Source organism: Pristiophorus japonicus, chromosome 6 (assembly GCF_044704955.1).
Source record: "Pristiophorus japonicus isolate sPriJap1 chromosome 6, sPriJap1.hap1, whole genome shotgun sequence".
Classification (NCBI taxonomy): domain Eukaryota; kingdom Metazoa; phylum Chordata; class Chondrichthyes; family Pristiophoridae; genus Pristiophorus; species Pristiophorus japonicus.
Window position 1 is genome coordinate 35,958,692 of NC_091982.1, and position 17,389 is coordinate 35,976,080.

The 17,389-nt window shown below is 46.8% G+C and overlaps 1 long non-coding RNA gene across 1 annotated transcript in view; it reads left to right on the forward strand.

Annotated features, from left to right (window-relative positions):
• The first annotated feature begins 4,853 nt into the window (after window positions 1-4,853).
• Window positions 4,854-17,389, forward strand: part of LOC139265115 (uncharacterized) — a 54,649-nt gene continuing 42,113 nt past the window's right edge. The window contains exon 1 of the long non-coding RNA XR_011593472.1: window positions 4,854-5,058. This is a non-coding gene — a long non-coding RNA (uncharacterized lncRNA). The remainder of the gene's footprint in view (window positions 5,059-17,389) is intronic.

Sequence of the window (17,389 nt, forward strand, 5' to 3'; positions counted from 1 at the left end):
TTATTGAAACATGTAAGATAATGTGGGAGCTCAACAAGGTGGATGCAGAGAAGATATTTCCACATAGGGGAAACTAAAACTAGGGGACACAGTCTCAGAATAAGGGGCCGCCCATTTAAAACTGAGATGAGGAGGAATTTCTTCTCTCAGAGGGTTGTAAATCCATGGAATTCTCTGCCCCAGAGAACTGTGGAGGCTGGGTCATTGAATATATTTAGGACGGAGATAGACAGATTTTTGAGTGATAAGTGAATATGGGGAACGGGCAGGGAAGTGGAGCTGAGTCCATGATCAGATCAGCCATGATCTTATTAAATGGCGGAGCAGGCTCGAGGGGCCAGGTGGCCTACTCCTGCTGCTATTTCTTATGTTCTTATTCCCGGCCCCACGGGAAACCGCAGTGTATGTATATTGAACCTAGGGCAGAACCAGTGTATCCGGGTGCCCCACAAATTTCTGCCCATTCTGAATCCACTGAACATCGCAGACTTTTGGGATCCAAATTCTCTGCCATCTTGTCTGTGTTGTTACTAACTGAAATTAACACATGTCAGAATCCACCATATGAAATAAAAGTTGTGCACATTTTGAAATTTGAAAGGGGTTTTCAACAGTCAGCAAATCCAAATGCTGAATTATAAACAATAGCAGCAGTTTCTTTTTACAGCCCAGTTCATGCAATTACAATTCAGATGGCTCAACAGATTAGGCGGGTCGGGGTGGGGGGGTGGGGGGTGATGCTATAAAACAGCCCCCAACTTTGTCCTGTAACAGGTCATATCCTCAAGGCAATTAAATTGCTATTTGAGGATGCAACTGTTGTGAATCATAGAATGGTTAGAGCACAGAAGGTTACAGCCATTCATTACGTCGAACCCGTGACAGCTCTCTGCAAGAGCACTCCAACTCGTCCCACTCCCCTGTCCTTTCCCTGTAGCCTTGCAAATTATTTTCCTTCAGATCTAATTCCCTTTTGAATGCAATGATTGAATCTGCCTCCACCATCCTTTCAGGCAGTGCATTATAGATCCGAACCACTCGCTTCGTAAAAAGGTTTTACCTCATGTCGTCTTTGGTTCTTCTGCCAATCACCTTAAATCTGTGTCCTCTGGTTTGTGACCTTTCTGCCAAGGGGAACAGTTTCTTTCTATCTACTCTGTCTAGAACCCTCATGATTTTGTCCTCAACAAGGACCCTGATGCAAGCGATTGCTGCATTGTACCTCTCCTCAAGTATTGTGCTTGAGTATACAGTGCATATCTTTGGTCTCTCAGCAGCTATTCCTATAGTCTTCATGATCTTTCAAATAACATTGGCACCATTGATTACAGGATGAAGGGTCATGGGAGCTTCCAAAAGAAAGTTTACCGGAGTCTGCTGTGTTCTACACATTTTTAGCCAACAAAGGAATGATAGCCTTGGAGCAGGCATGCGAAGAAAGGCACCAGCTACTGAAAGAAGATTACTCAATCCCGTTACAGAAGAATTGCTTGCGCAAGAAACCACTCAGTTAACAAGAGTCATCAGGCAGAGGTCTAATAGACCAAACCTTTAATTAAGTGCCTTATATCACCAATGGACAGCAGTCATTTCCACATGTACCCAACCCCCTCACTTTCACTGGGGCCAAGCGTTTATCAATACCCATGAATACATCATCAATTTTCCCAAATTACTTTAATTGGCCTCACACCAAAAGAATGATGGAGACTCATTTCTGTGCCACTCAATCCAACTTTTATTCATTCTTACAATGTGTGATGCAAGCGTACTCAGTTTTTACCCAGTGCCACCCCTTAGTGAAAGTGTAGGATGTATGTTGTTTACTTTCTAATCATCTGTTTGGTCGAAGTGTTTCCCAGTAGGCAGAGAAAATGGGGTGGCTAGGTGTCCGTGTCTGCCTCTAGGGATGGAGGTAGCACAGTCCCTCCTTGTGCTGGGTCAGAAAATGGCCCTGCAGCCACATGTGGCACATGGATTGACATCATCATCATCATCATAGGCAGTCCCTCAAAGCGAGGATGACTTGCTTCCACACCAAAAAGGGATGAGTTCACAGGTGTTTCAATGAAGGATCTAATATTCCAGATCCTGAACTAAATCTTGAAGGGTGGAAGATGCCTGTGCGTGGATTTTTTTTCAAGTGTGGTGGCCATTGCACACCAGCCACACACAGGCTTGATAGAGCTAGGTCTTGGTCCAGTGGCAAGGATTACCCAAGACAACTGGAGACCTGCTCTGCTGCACGGACCTAGTGCGCACACATATCGCAGTGTGGGCTGGCCCGTGCTGCCCCTGGGCCCTCACCTGTTCTGAGCCCCAAACTCGCACCTCTCCTGAGCCCCGGTCACTTCCATCTACAAACTCATGCTGCTCCTTCGCCCCTCCTGTTGTGCCTGCCCGCACTGCAATCAGCGTCGCCCTCCTGCAGCAGCACGCTCTGCTCCCTGAAGTGGCATGCCGCCGCACGTTGCTTCCTCTAATGCCCCCCGCCTGCTGATGGTCTTGATGTAGTAGCCATCTGGCCTGTATGCTTGGAGACACATCTCTAGTCATTTGAGTAAAGTGGATGTTGCATCAGCCAAGGGACACCTCCACCATCCATGCACGTTCTGTGATTCCCTCGCTGTTGATCACTCCCTCAGCAGGGCTAGAAGTCTGCAGCAAAGCCACGATACTGTTGAAGCCTGCGTTTTGGCTAAAATCTGATTCCCTAACATGATGAATCCAAAGTACATTCTAAATTGACCCTCTGAGGTCTGAATCCCTGATCACATTAGCTGAAGGAGACCTTAAGCTGGGCCTCCAGCTAGTCGTTTGTGTCTTCACTGTGGGAGAGGGATATCTAGGATGCTGTGAGGCATTAGCTTGCCACCCCTCCTTCCCTTGATCACCAAGAAGTAGCAGCTAGATATATTTTATAATGCTTGCAGTAAGACACCCCTTGCAACATAACTTTGCATGGTAATTTCAGTGTGCTAAGCAGAAATGCTGCAACTTCTACTTGTGTGCGAGGGAGTGAATGAGGAGATAAAGAATGAAAAACAAAGAATACGAGCCATTAAATTGGGAGAGATCGCCAATCTCTTTATCTTCTACTCTGTCGTTTGTCGTTAGAACTAGAAAATCCTTTTGCTTACAAGTGTATGACAGTAAAAAGAAATTAAAAATACAGCTTTAAGGCACAAATTCCCGATACAGGAGGATCTGGCTGACCTTTAACATTCATTTAAAATAGATGAGATTAGTGAAAAGTACTTGATTTATAATATCAGAAAACTTATTTTCGTCCTCTCTCCTATGCAGCACTTAGAATCAATCTCAAGGCTAATGTGGGCCTTGCACATTTTATTAAACACAGCATGCTACTGATAGGCAACAAGGTCAGTAATTTGCAGGCAAAAAGTTACATAGAATTTATAGCACAGAAACAGGGCATTCAGTCCAACTGGTCTATGCCAGTATTTATGTTCAACATGAGCTTCCTCTCACCTTACTTCATCTCACCCTATCAACATATCCTTCGTCCCTTTATCCCTCATGCTTATCTAGATTCCCCTTAAATGTGTGAGCAAAAATGAGCAAGTGAAAGCACTTAAACTTGCAGGAATTTCCAGGACACCAAATCAAAAGAGAGCTGTTCACCTGTCGGCATTATTACTCCCCAAGTAGTCATTTTTAATGCGCACATTTGTTGCCAAATAATTATTTGTTGACTGTGTACACCAAGAAAGATTACACTACAGCGTGCAGCAGAGTAGATTTTATTTGACCGCTGGCAAAATGGAGGTGCTTCTGCCTGAGGTTGTAAATTACTGACCTTGTTGCCTATCAGTAGCGTGCTGTGTTTCATAAAATGTGCAAGGCCCACATTAGCAATTGAAATTGATTCTAAGTGCTGCATAGGAGAGAGGACGGAAATAAGTTTTCTGATATTATAAATCAAGTACTTTTCAATAATCTCATCCATTTTAAATGAATGTTAAAGGTCAGCCAGGTCCTCCCTTTATCGGGAACTTGTGCCCTAAGCTGTATTTTTAATGATAACCCTGTTTAGCACTCCAGACCACCCTTCCCAGAGAACAGCAGTGTGGCATGCCTGGGATGTGGTTTGTTCTTCAAACAAGAGGAAGTGAACAAGAGAGTTCGGGAGGTCTGAGATTTCGGGAGGTCTGAGATTTCGGGAGGTCAGGAGTCTGAGAGTTTGGGAGGTCTGAGAGTTCGGGAGGTCTGAGAATTCGGGAGGCCTGAGAGTTCGGGAGGTCAGGAGTCTGAGAGTTCGGGAGGTCTGAGAATTCGGGAGGCCTGAGAGTTCGGGAGGTCAGGAGTCTGAGAGTTCGGGAGGTCTGAGAGTTCAGGACGCCCGGAGGTCCGAGAGTTCGGGAGGTCAGGAGGTCTGAGAGTTTGGGAGGCCTGAGAGTTCGGGAGGCCTGAGAATTCGGGAGGCCTGAGAGTTCGGGAGGTCAGGAGTCTGAGAGTTCGGGAGGTCTGAGAGTTCGGGAGGCCTGAGAGTTCGGGAGGTCTGAGATTTCAGGAGGTCAGGAGCCCGAGAGTTCGGGAGACCCGGAGGTCTGAGCGTTCGGGAGGCCCAGAGGCCCAAGAGTTCGGGAAGCCCGGAGGTCCAAGCGTTCGGGAAGTCTGAGCGTTCGGGAGGTCAGGAGTCTGAGAGTTCGAGAGGTCTGAGAGTTCGGGAGGTCTGAGAGTTCGGGAGGCCCGGAGGTCTGAGAGTTCGGGAGGCCCAGAGGCCCAAGAGTTTGGGAAGCCCGGAGGTCCGAGCGTTCGGGAGGTCCGAGCGTTCGGGAGATCTGAGCGTTCGGGAGGCCCGAGAGTTCGGGAGGCCTGAGTGTTCGGGAGGTCTGAGTGTTCGCGAGGTCTGATCTGAGCGTTCGGGAGGTCTGAGCATTCGGGAGGCCCGGAGGTCTGAGTGTTTGGGAGGTCTGAGCGTTCGGGAGACCAGGAGTCCGAGGGGTAGGAGGCCCGGAAGTCGGCGAGGGGTTCACTTCTGGCGAGGAGTTCACAGCCCTCGTCCGGGCAGGGAAGTGATTAGCTGTTTGATTGGTAAGTATCTCTCTTTCTCTTTTATAATCAGATAAGTCTAATTAGAGGGATGGCAGGGCAGCTGAGTCCTGTGGAGTGCATGTCCTGTGGCATGTGGGAAGTCCTGGACGCTTCGCGCAGCCTAGACAACCATGTGTGCAGGAGGTGTCTCCAGCTTCTACTACTCGAGCTCCACGTTTTGGAGCTTGAGTGGCGGCTGGAGTCAATACAGTGCATCCGCGAGGCTAAGAGCTACGTGGATAGCACGTTTCAGATGGTGGTCACCTCACAGCTTAAAAGCATGCAGATAGAGGGAAGGTGGGTGAACACTAGATGGAGGAAGAATGCTAGGCAGGTAATGCAGGAGTCCCCCTGTGAGGCCATCTTGTTTTCCAACCGATATTCTCTTCTGAGCACCGGTGAGGGCGATGGTGCCTCTCGGGAGTGCAGCCAGAGTCAAGTTCAAGGCATCATGGGTGGTTCAGCTACACAGTAGGGGGGGACAAAGAATAAAAGAGCTGTAGTGGTCGGGAATTATATAATTTGGGGAAGAGAGAGGCGTTTCTGCGGCCATAGACATGGCCTCCCTCGAGCCAGGATCAAGGGTTGTCACAGAGCGAACGCAGGGCATTCTGGGGGAGAGGGTAAACAGCTAGCGGTCGTGGTCCATACCGGGACCAATGACATAGGTAGAAAGAGGGATGAGGTCCTGCAGGCAGAATTTAGGGAGATAGGAGAAAAATCAAAGGTAGTAATCTCCGGGTTACTACCGATGCCACGTGCCAAATAGAAGGATAGAGAGGATGAACGCGTGGCTGGAGAGTTGGTGTAGGAGGGAGGGCTTTAAATTCCTGAGGCATTGGGACCGCTTCTGGGGGACCTGTACAAACCAGACGGGTTGCACCTCAACAGCGCCGGGACCAATATCTTCGCGGGGAGTTTTGCTAGTGCTGTTGGGGAGAGTTTAAACTAGCTTGGCAGGGGGAATGGAACCTGAGAACAAATTCAATGGGGAAGGAAGTAAAGCTGAAATTGGAAAGCAAGAATGTAGAAAGTTAATCCGTAAGACAAAGGAAACAAGGGTTAGTAAATAGTAATCAAGGCGGTCTTCCTGTGCTAAATGGTGTATACAGGTTGAGTGTCCAAAATCTGGAGTTTTGGAATCCGAAATGTTCCAGAATTAGGACTCCGGATCGATTGGTGGCAGGGTCGTCCGAAATCCCTAAAATGTTCCGTAATATGGACCCGCCGACCCTGCCGACCTCGGGCCTTGCCTCACCTCGCTTGCCGCCGCTGCTCTTACCTCGGGGCCCCGCCGCTGCCTGACCTCGCCTCACCTTGCCGCTGCTGACCTTACCCCGCCACCCCTTGCCTCGCCCCGCTTGCCGCCGCTGCCCTTACCTCGGGGCCTCCTCACCGGCCCGCCCCAACACCTCCTCTGCGACGGGGCCCGCCAGCCCGAACACTTCCTTGGCGACGGGGCCCAGCCCGAACACCTCCTTGGCAGCGGGGCCCGCCCAAACACCTCCATGTTAGCTGGATCCCGCCCAACGATCTCCTGGACGAAGCCAGCGACCTGAACAGCTCCTCGGAGAGCACCACCCCCCTTTCTGACGTTCCGAAATCTGGAAATACCCGAACCTGAGCTCGGATGCTTCTGGATTTCGGATGTCAGAAACACATTCCAAAGTCCGGAAAAACACGAAAACCGGCTTGGCCTCGGTCCCCGAATTTGGGACGCTCAACTGTACTTCAATGCAAGGAGTATAGCGAATAAGGCGGATGAGCTGAAAGCACAGGTAGACACTTGGGAGTATGACATTAGAACCATTACAGAGACAAGGTTGAAAGAGGGGCAGGTTTGGCAGCTAAATATTCCTGTTTACAAGATTTTTAGATAAGACAGAGAGGGGGGTAAAAGGCAGGGGGGGTTGCGTTATTGATTAAAGAAACTATTACAGCTGTGAGGAGGAATGATATGTTAGAGGGATTATCAAATGAGGCCATATGGGTCGAACTGAAAAATAAAAAAGGGGCGATCACACTGCTGGACGTGTATTATCAACCCCCAAACAGTGGGAGGGAGATAGAAGAGCAAATATGTAGGCAAATTGCTGTGAAGTCCAAAAACCACAGGGCAGTAATAGTAGGGGATTTCAACTATCCTTATATTGATTGGGACAAATATAGTGTGAAGGGTATAGAGAGTGCAGAATTTTTAAAATGCATGTAAGAGAACTTTTTTAGTTAGTATGTAACAAGCCTAACATGGGAGGGGATGGTTCTGGATTTAGTTTTGGAGAATGAAGCTGGGCAGTGGGAGAGGACTTGGGTGCCAGTGATCATAATTCAGTCAGATTCAAGGTAGTTATGGATAAGGACAAGGATAGACCAGGAATAAAAGTTCCGAATTGGGGAAAAGCTAATTTTGCTAAGTTAAGGAGTGCTTTGGCCACAGTGGACTGGAACCAGCTACTTGTGGGTAAATCAGTGTCGGAACAGTGGGAGGCATTCAAGGAGGAGATCTGGAGGGCTCAGGCCAAACATGTGCCCTTAAAGAAAAAGGGTGGGAATAACAATTCTAGAGTCCCCTGGATGTCTAGGGACTTATAGGAGAGGAAAAAGAAAAACAGGGAAGCGTATATCATATACCGATGGCAAAATATTGTGGAATCTCTGGAGGAATATCGATAGTTCAGAGGTAAAGTTAAAAAAGATATTAAGAATGCTAAGAGAGAGCATGAAAGTTTTTTGGCAAGTAAAATTAAGGATCACCCAAAGATGTTCTATAAATATATTAAGAGTAAAAGGATAACTAAAGAAAGGGTAGGGCCTATTCGAGACCATAAGGGTAATTTCTGTGTGGAGGCAGAAGATGTTGGTATGGTTCTTAATGAAAACTTTACATCTGTTTTCACAAAGGAAAGGGGCAATGCAGACACTGCTATTGAGGAGGAGTGTGAAATCCTCGGTGAAATAAACATAGTGAGAGAGAGGAGGTATTAAGGGGTTTAGCAGCTTTTGAAAGTAGATAAGTCCCCAGGCCCGGATGAAATGCATCCCAGGCTGTTGAGTGAAGCAAAAGAGGAAATAGCAAAAGCCTTGACAATCATTTTCCAAACCTCTTTAGATTTAGGCATGGCGCCGGAGGACTGGAGGACTGCTATGTGATACCCTTGTTTAAGACAGGAGAAAGGGAAAGGCCGAGTAATTACAGGCCTGTCAGCCAACCTCAGTGGTGGGAAAATTATTGGAAAAAATCCTGAAGGACACGATAAATCTACATTTCGAAAGGCAAGGATTAATCGGGGACAGTCAGCACGGATTTGTTAAGGGAAGATCGTGTTTGACTAACCCAATTAAATTTTTCGAGGAGGTAACCAGGAGGGTCAATGAGGGTAATGCATACGATGTAGTGCATATGGACTTTAGCAAGGCTTTTGATAAGGTCCTACATGGCAGACTGGTCACGAAGGTAAAAGCCCATGGGATCCAGAGCAAAGTAGCAAGTTGGATCCAAAATTGGAAGAGGTTGGAAACAAAGGGTAATGGTTGATGGGTGTTTTTGTGACTGGAAGGATGTTTCCAGTGGGGTTCCACAGGACTCAGTACTGGGTCCCTTGCTTTTTGTGGTATACATCAATGATCTAGATGTGAATATAGGGGGTGTGATTAAGAAATTTGCAGATTACACTAACATTGGCTGTGTAGTTGATAATGAAGAGGAAAGTCATGGATTACAGGAGGATATCAATCTACTGGTCAGGTGGGCAGAACAGTGGCAAATGGAATTTAATTTGGAGAAGTGTGAGCATTTTGGGAAGGCTAATAGGGAAAGGGTATACACATTAAACAGTAGGCCACTTAGAAGTGTAGATGAACAAAGGGACCTTGGAGTGTTTGTCAACAGATCCCTGAAAATAGCAGGCCAGGTGGATAAGATGGTTAAGAAGGCTTACGGAATGCTTGCCTTTGTTGGACAAGGCATAGAATACAAGAGCAGGGAGGTTATGATTAAATTGTATAATACACTGGTTAGGTCACAGCTGGAAAACTGCATGCAATTCTGGTCGCTGTATTATAGGAAGGATGTGATTGCACTGGAGAGGGTGCAAAGGAGATTTACGAGGATGCTGCCTGGAATGGAGAATCTTAGCTATGAGGACAGATTGGATAGGCTGGGTTTGTTCTCCTTGGAATAGAGGAGGCTGAGAGGAGACTTCATTGAGGGGTCTGGATATAGTGTATAATGGATAGCAAGGGCCTCTGATGGAGGGGACGATTACGAGGGGGCATAGTTTTAAAGTGGCTGGTGGAAGGTTTAGAGGTGATTTGAGAGGAAGCTTCTTCACGCAGAGGGTTATGGGAACTCACTGCCTGGAAGGGTGGTCGAGGCAGAAACCCTCACCACATTTAAAAGGTGCTTGGACGGGCACTTGAAGTGTCATAACCTGCAGGGTTACGGACCTAGAGCTGGTAAGTGGGATTGGAGTGGATAACCTCTTGTTGGCTGGTGCAGATACGATAAGTACTTCAAGGAATCGAATATGACCAGAGTGATCGCCTGGACTAGTTTCAATCGTCTGGATGGTTTGGAGAGGAATTTTCCCAGATTATTTTCCCCAATTGGCCTGGGATTTTATCTGTTTTTTTGCCTCTCCCAGGAGATCGCATGGCTCCGGTTGGGTTGGAGTGTAAAATGTTGCGATGCATGGTGTATTGCAGTTCTGTGGGGCAGACTGGTTGGGCCGGATGCTCTTTACCTTTCCACCATTGTTCATTGTTTTATATGTAACCTTCAGGGCTGCGGACCGAGGGTCGTTTGGCTCTTTGTCAGCCGGCGCAGACACGATGGGCCGAAATGGCCTCATTCTGCACTGTGGATTTTTATGTTTCTAAGAGGCAGTGCCACCCTTACAGTATAGGTTGGTTGCAGGTATTCTTACAGTTGGTGGCACTGATCTACAACTGGCTCTGTGCTGACCTGGACCTATCAGAGGACATTGTCCTCAGGTCATTACCAGGTAGGGAATTGCGAGCCCGACAGACACAGTTGGTGGCATAATGGCATGTGCAGGAAGTCTGGCTTTGGTGATCTCATTGGCATGCTGTCTACCATCCTTCACCCCTGAAACACTGTGATCAGGGCATTTCTAAACTAACCCCATCATTAAGAGAACGTCATTTGCCATCTGCCTGGGACTTCACTTAGATGTCTTGTAGGTCCCATTAACATTTGTCATGTATGAGCTCCTTTTCACATCCCTTTTCTGTTCAGCTGTTCCAGTTCTGCTAATGTCTTGCAAATGCTTCATTTATAGATGGTTTTATGGGAATAGTCAGCTAGCCGAGGTCTATATAAATATACTGTTCAGAGAAAGAAAATAAATTCTCAAAATAAGGAAAAATTAAAAAGGGTGATGAAAATTATTTTCATAAATATGCCAAAAATAAACCGGTAGCCTCTATTAAAAACTGAAAAAGCTAAAAGCCTTGCTTCATCCCGATGGACTAAGTGAGCAGATGGAAAGTTGAGCTGAGCTTCATTTCAATGCATAACAATGTTGAAATGAAGCTGCGGTTAATTGTTGGCAAGATCAATTTAGGCAGCTCTAAAATGCCTGCTGGAAAATTGTGCTTGGTGCAAAAGTGGCACAGATTTGGCTATACCTGTATAGCTGTTCACCAAATTTTCAGTTCTCCGGTGTTTATTTTGTCCCTGCATCACTGGTTGCAGGGGGCAATAAAATCTATCTTACTGCGTATTGTAGTGTACAGATTTGCAATTCGGGTTTTGTATTGCTGATCTGAAGCATTTTGCTATGGCGACAGGTCAGGTATGTTTCAAAAGTATAACAGAATTGAACTTTTTTTAAATTCTGGACCGACATAAGAAAAAATCAATAAGAATGATATTTGCAGCACGTATAAAGGGCAATTACTGTGATCAAATCAAACCCAGAAGAAGTGACTGTTGGTGATGTTTAAGAGTCATGTTACATTGTTTCACTTTTACTATTGACCCACACGACTGAACAATGAGATTTGTCTCAGTCCGACAGTTCATGCAGAAAAAGTTATGAAGTGTCAATCTGTTTTTGTATTCAACCGAAATTCATTCTGGAAGTAGAATATTATTTAAATATCCCTCTGGACTGCTTTACGCTTCTGTGTCATAAAAGGTTTTCGTTTTATTTTACCAGATAGTCTTTTTTAAATTACCTTAGAGGATTAGCTTTCTAATCCACCACATGTAATAGACATCAGAACAGCTCACTTAGGAATAATTTCCTATTGCAACGGACTTATATATGTCTGAGTAAAATATCCTGGAAATATGTTATCCTGCTGAACTTTCGATCCCATGTGTATTAGTCATCGTAAGTATGCTGTGTGGTGTGGTATGGAGCTATGAAAACCAGGTTCAATGGCTGATCTGTGCTGTATTAGCTAATCACAGCTGGAGCAGCATGGAGGAACTGCAATTGGTTGCGGTACACCTGACCTGAGAAGAGAAATACAAATTAGTCAGGATTCTGACTCCTGTGTGCATATGTGGAAGTTGAGGATCAAGGTTTGGCTATAATGCCTGCCCCAATCTCTTCTCCCCACCATGGTAAAATATCCTTTCTTTGACTCACATATGAAGAATGCCCATTTAAGTGAATTAAACATTCCTTAATCTTTCCAATCCATCATTGTAATGTATGCACCTGTAAGTATGTTCACAGGTTAGCTCAGTTGGTTCGAGCATGGCGCTAAAAACTGTAAAGTCGAGGGTTCGATCCCTGTACGGGTCATTCAAATGTTATTCATGATTTTGAACCAAAAAGAGTTGTAGAGCTGTTGCAAATCCCCTCCATGCCTTTCAGTTCTGCGCGGAGGGGTTTCCTGTACAGGCTGTTCTTGCACACTCTCCACCTTGCCATCCTCGTCTGCCGTCTGGATACGCCATGGCGCACCATCTTGTCGTCTGAAGGAGGCGGGGGTCCCCAATGGAGTGTACTCTACGTGGGAGTCCTCCCTCTATTTATTGGGGGCTTGGCCTGGAAGGTGGTGCACTGAGCAGTCCCGTGCAATAAGTTTTTAAAGTCGATTCACGGGCTCCCAGGCCGCCTGAAATTTCGGCGGTCTGGAGGAGTCCATGTTCCATGTTTTTATGGAGTGTGTGAGGTTGCAGCCCCTATTCCATTATTTGAAGGGGCTGCCCCTCAAATTCTGGTTGCACTTCAGTCCCACATTCCTGATCTTTGGGCACCCTGTGCGGAGGGGAGCGGACGGGTCGGAAGGCCTCCTCGTAGGACTGCTCCTGGGCATGGCCAAGGGGGCCATCAGCCGGTCCAGGCAGCGGGCGGTCGAGGGGATCGTTCAGTCTGTCTGCCTGCCTCTCTTCCGCGGTTACATCCGAACCAGGGTGACCCTGGAAAGGGAGAGGGAGCATGCGGTGTCCACCGGTACGCTCGCGGCCTTCCGCGAGAGGTGGGCGCCAGAGGGACTGGAATGCATCATCACCCCCGGCAACCAAATTTTAATTTGATTTTAATGTCTAAAGTTAAATTTGTTTAAGTTGTCAGTTTTAGTTCCCTGCCCCCTGCCCTTTTAGCCAGGGGGCACTTGTATAATTTGTGTTTTAGTGTCCTAAAAAAAAGGAAAAAACAAAGAAAAGGGGGCACTTGAAAATTTTTTGGAGTGTGCCCCCCCCTTTAATCAGGGGGGCACTTGATTATTTGTTTCTACAAATATAGTTGTAGAGCTGTTGCAATCCCCTCCATGCCTTTCAGTTCTGCGTGGAGGGGATTCCTGTACGGGCTGCTTGTCATGTATCCTACATGGTTACTGCTTGCACTATTACAAGGTGTGCCACCAGAGGGCACCGCAGTGGGAGACTTGCAGGTTACCTGTACAGGTGTGACTGGCCTAGTATAAAAGGCAGGCCATCATGTGTGATTCTCACTCTACAGTTTTCAATAAAGGACTAAGGTCACTACAGTTCAAGTACAACACATCACCTCGTGGTTTGGGCGCCATCTTTCCTCCCATCCACAATGTCGACTGCGGTGATCCTCTTCTCCCCGGGCTGGCCTAGTATAAAAGTCAGGCCACCGTGTGTGATCCTCACTCTGGAGTTATCAATAAAGGACTAAGGTCACAACAGCTCAAGTACAACACATTGCCTCGTGGAGTCATTATCAGAGCATCTAAAGACATAACAATTGGTGACGAGATTACGGACTTTCACGTGAAAATGGCTACCCTTGGTACGTTGCAGCAGTTCGCCAATGGTGATGATTGGGATGCCTTTGTAGAGAGGCTCAGCCATTTCTTCACAGCAAACGACCTGGCAGGAGACAACCCAGCCACATTGGCTGATAAGCGCAGAGCTATCCTGCTAACCAGTTGTGGGCCCACCGTCTATGGCCTCGTCAGGGACTTGCTGGCACCAGCGAAGACAACGACCAAGACATACGAGGAGCTCATAACGCTGATCCAAGAGCAACTCAAGCCCAAGGAGAGCATCCTCACAACCAGACACCGGTTCTACACCCAACAACATCCCGAAGGCCAGGAAATCGCGAAATATGCTGCAGACCTCAGGAGACTGGCGGCACCATATGGTTTCGGCAACCACCTCACCAAAGTGCTGCGGGACATTTTTGTCATTGGAATCGACCATGAGGGCCTCCTTCATAAGCTACTGCCTGCGGATACCACAGTCACACTGCAGAAGGCCATTTCTGTGAGCCAGGCACTCATTACAATCATGGCTTGAAAAATTCTATTAAATTTGGCAAACACACCTTGCCGTCAACAGATGCATGGTGGCTGTCTTTGATTACCTCATGCATTTCTAAATGCTCACCAATTTGATCTTGAATTCCAATATACTCCTGACCGGTCACCCATTTTTCATCCTCCATGAACTTGAGCTCATACAAAACTCTGCTGCCCATATCCTAACTCGCACCAAGTCCCGCTCACCCATCACCCCTGTGCTCGCTGACCTACATTGGCCCCCAGTCTTGCCACGCCTCGATTTTAAAATTTTCATCCTTGTCTTCAAAACCCTCCATGGCCTTGCCCCTCCATATCTCTGTAACCTCCACCAGCCCTACAATCCTCCAAGATCTCTGCGCTCCTTCAATTCTGGCCTCTTGCACATCCCCAATTTTAATTGCTCCACCATTGGCGGCAGTGCCTTCAACTGCCTAGGCCCCAATTCTGGAATTCCCTCCCTAGATCACTCCACTTCTCTACCTCTCTCTTCACCTTTTTTGAGGATGTTTCCAGTAGAGTGGATAAGGGAGAACCAGTTGATGTGGTATATTTGGACTTTCAGAAGGCGTTCGACAAGGTCCCACACAAGAGATTGATGTGCAAAGTTAGAGCACGTGGGATTGGGGGTAGTGTACGGACATGGATTGAGAACTGGTTGTCAGACAGGAAGCAAAGAGTAGGAGTAAATGGGTACTTTTCAGAATGGCAGGCAGTGACTAGTGGGGTACCGCAAGGTTCTGTGCTGGGGCCCCAGCTGTTTACACTGTACATTAATGATTTAGATGAGGGGATTAAATGTAGTATCTCCAAATTTGCGGATGACACTAAGTTGGGTGGCAGTGTGAGCTGCGAGGAGGATGCTGTGAGGCTGCAGAGCGACTTGGATAGGTTAGGTGAGTGGGCAAATGCATGGCAGATGAAGTATAATGTGGATAAATGTGAGGTTATCCACTTTGGTGGTAAAAACAGAGAGACAGACTATTATCTGAATGGTGACAGATTAGGAAAAGGGGAGGTGCAAAGAGACCTGGGTGTCATGGTACATCAGTCATTGAAGGTTGGCATGCAGGTGCAGCAGGCGGTTAAGAAAGCAAATGGCATGTTGGCCTTCATAGCAAGGGGATTTGAGTACAGGGGCAGGGAGGTGTTGCTACAGTTTTACAGGGCATTGGTGAGGCCACACCTGGAGTATTGTGTACAGTTTTGGTCTCCTAACCTGAGGAAGGACATTCTTGCTATTGAGGGAGTGCAGCGAAGGTTCACCAGACTGATTCCCGGGATGGCGGGACTGACCTATCAAGAAAGACTGGATCAACTGGGCTTGTATTCACTGGAGTTCAGAAGAATGAGAGGGGACCTCATAGAAACATTTAAAATTCTGACGGGGTTAGACAGGTTAGATGCAGGAAGAATGTTCCCAATGTTGGGGAAGTCCAGAACCAGAGGTCACAGTCTAAGGATAAGGGGTAAGCCATTTAGGACCGAGATGCGGAGGAACTTCTTCACCCAGAGAGTGGTGAACCTGTGGAATTCTCTACCACAGAAAGTTGTTGAGGCCAATTCACTAAATATATTCAAAAAGGAGTTAGATGAGGTCCTTACTACTAGGGGGATCAAGGGGTATGGCGAGAAAGCAGGAATGGGGTACTGAAGTTGAATGTTCAGCCATGAACTCATTGAATGGCGGTGCAGGCTAGAAGGGCCGAATGGCCTACTCCTGCACCTATTTTCTATGTTTCTATGTTTACGTCGCTCCATAAAACCTACCTCTTTGATCAAGCTTTTTGTCGCCTGTCTTAATATCTCCTTATGAGCCTCGGTGTCAAATTTTGTTTGATGATGATTCTATGAAGCACCTTGGGACTTTTCTACTATGTTAAAGGTGCTATATAAATGTAAGTTGCTGTTGTTGAAATAGGGATGCTAAGAGTTTGCACACAACTGATGTTAGACTTGTCTGCTTCCTCACTTCCACAGCCCAGCCCAGCCCACCTTTTGCAACAGTGTAACCTCGGATTCCCCATGAGCAACTCCATGGGAGATCAGCTTGTAAAACTATAAGGAAAGGGTTAATCAGACTGTTATGACGTCTGCTAATGTTGTACTGTTATTAATTTCTCTATATATTATATTAATAGTAATCTTCAGCTTTTCCCTGTTAAGTGAGGTGGTGTAAGTCAATTTAGAAACAGTGACCACCGAACTGTTGAATTAAGACAGGCCTTAACGCAATGGTCAATTTAGACAATAAAGCTAATTAGAAAGACAATCTAGTGCGTACTGCAAAGAACTTTATTTAGTTGATAACAAGTTCTGCAGCTGGAACACATCTGCGACTACATCATCCTTTTCAGAAGCAGAAGATTGGTAGAGGTTGAATCTCTCTTATCCGGCATCCTCGGGACCGGGCCTGTGCCGGATAAGGGGATTTTTGCCAGATGAGGGGTGGTGACATTAAATTGGATGGTACAGGTACTGAGCATGGGGATATTGGGGCTGGCTGGCTTGGGGCTGGGAGTGCGGCAGAGAGATGGTTTGGGGCGGAGGGGGGTGCGGTGGATCGCATGGTCAGGCCACGATTACAGGAGTCAGCAGCGAGGAGAGACTTCAATTCGCTGAATTTGTTCATGTCGGAGTTCTGTGCATGTGCCACGCCGTGGCCGGGAATGGTGCTGGTCGAGGGGGGTGCCGGATAAGGAAGGTTCAACTTGTATCAACTTTTATTTTTTATTCGTTCCGAGATGGGCGTCGCTGACAAGGCCAGCATTTTTTGCCCATCCCTACTTGCCCTTGAGAATGTGGTGGTGAGCCGCCTTCTTGAACCGCTGCAGTCCATGTGGTGCAGGTACTCCCACAGTGCTGTTAGGGAGGGAGTTCCAGGATTTTGATCCAATGACGATGAAGGAACGACGATACATTTCCAAGTCAGAATGGTGTGTGACTTGGAGGGGAACGTGGAGCTGGTGGTGTTCTCATGCACCTGCTGCCCTTGTCCTTCTAGGTGGTAAAGGTTGTGGGTTTGGGAGGTGCTGTCCACGAAGCCTTGCCAAGTTGCTGCAGAGCATTTTGTAGATGGTACACACTGCGGCCACAGTATGCCGGTGGTGGAGGGAGTGAATGTTTAAGGATGGATGGGGCGCCAATCATGCGGGCTGCTTTGTCCTGGATGGTGTCGAGCTTCTTGAGTGTTTTTGGAGCTGCACTCATCCAGGCAAGTGGTATAGATTTATAATTAGAAGTTTCATTTGGTAGAATTGCAACAAAAGTGAAATTATCGATAAAATAAGAAAGTAGGGAAATTGTTTCGGTCAACGGAAATGTTCAATTACTGTATACAATGAATCTCTGACATCTGACATTCAATGTTGCGAACTCTATTGATTTGAAAAGTAAATTATAGGAAAGAACACACATTTACCTCTCCTCTACTAATACCATAAAATTAATGCTGTTTCATTTCCCATAAAAGATATAAACATCCAAATCGTAATAATAGTATAAACATTTTCAAGACCAGTGCCTAGAAACTGGATATGGCCCGAAAATGTCCGGTGTCAAAGCCCAGTGCCATTAATCT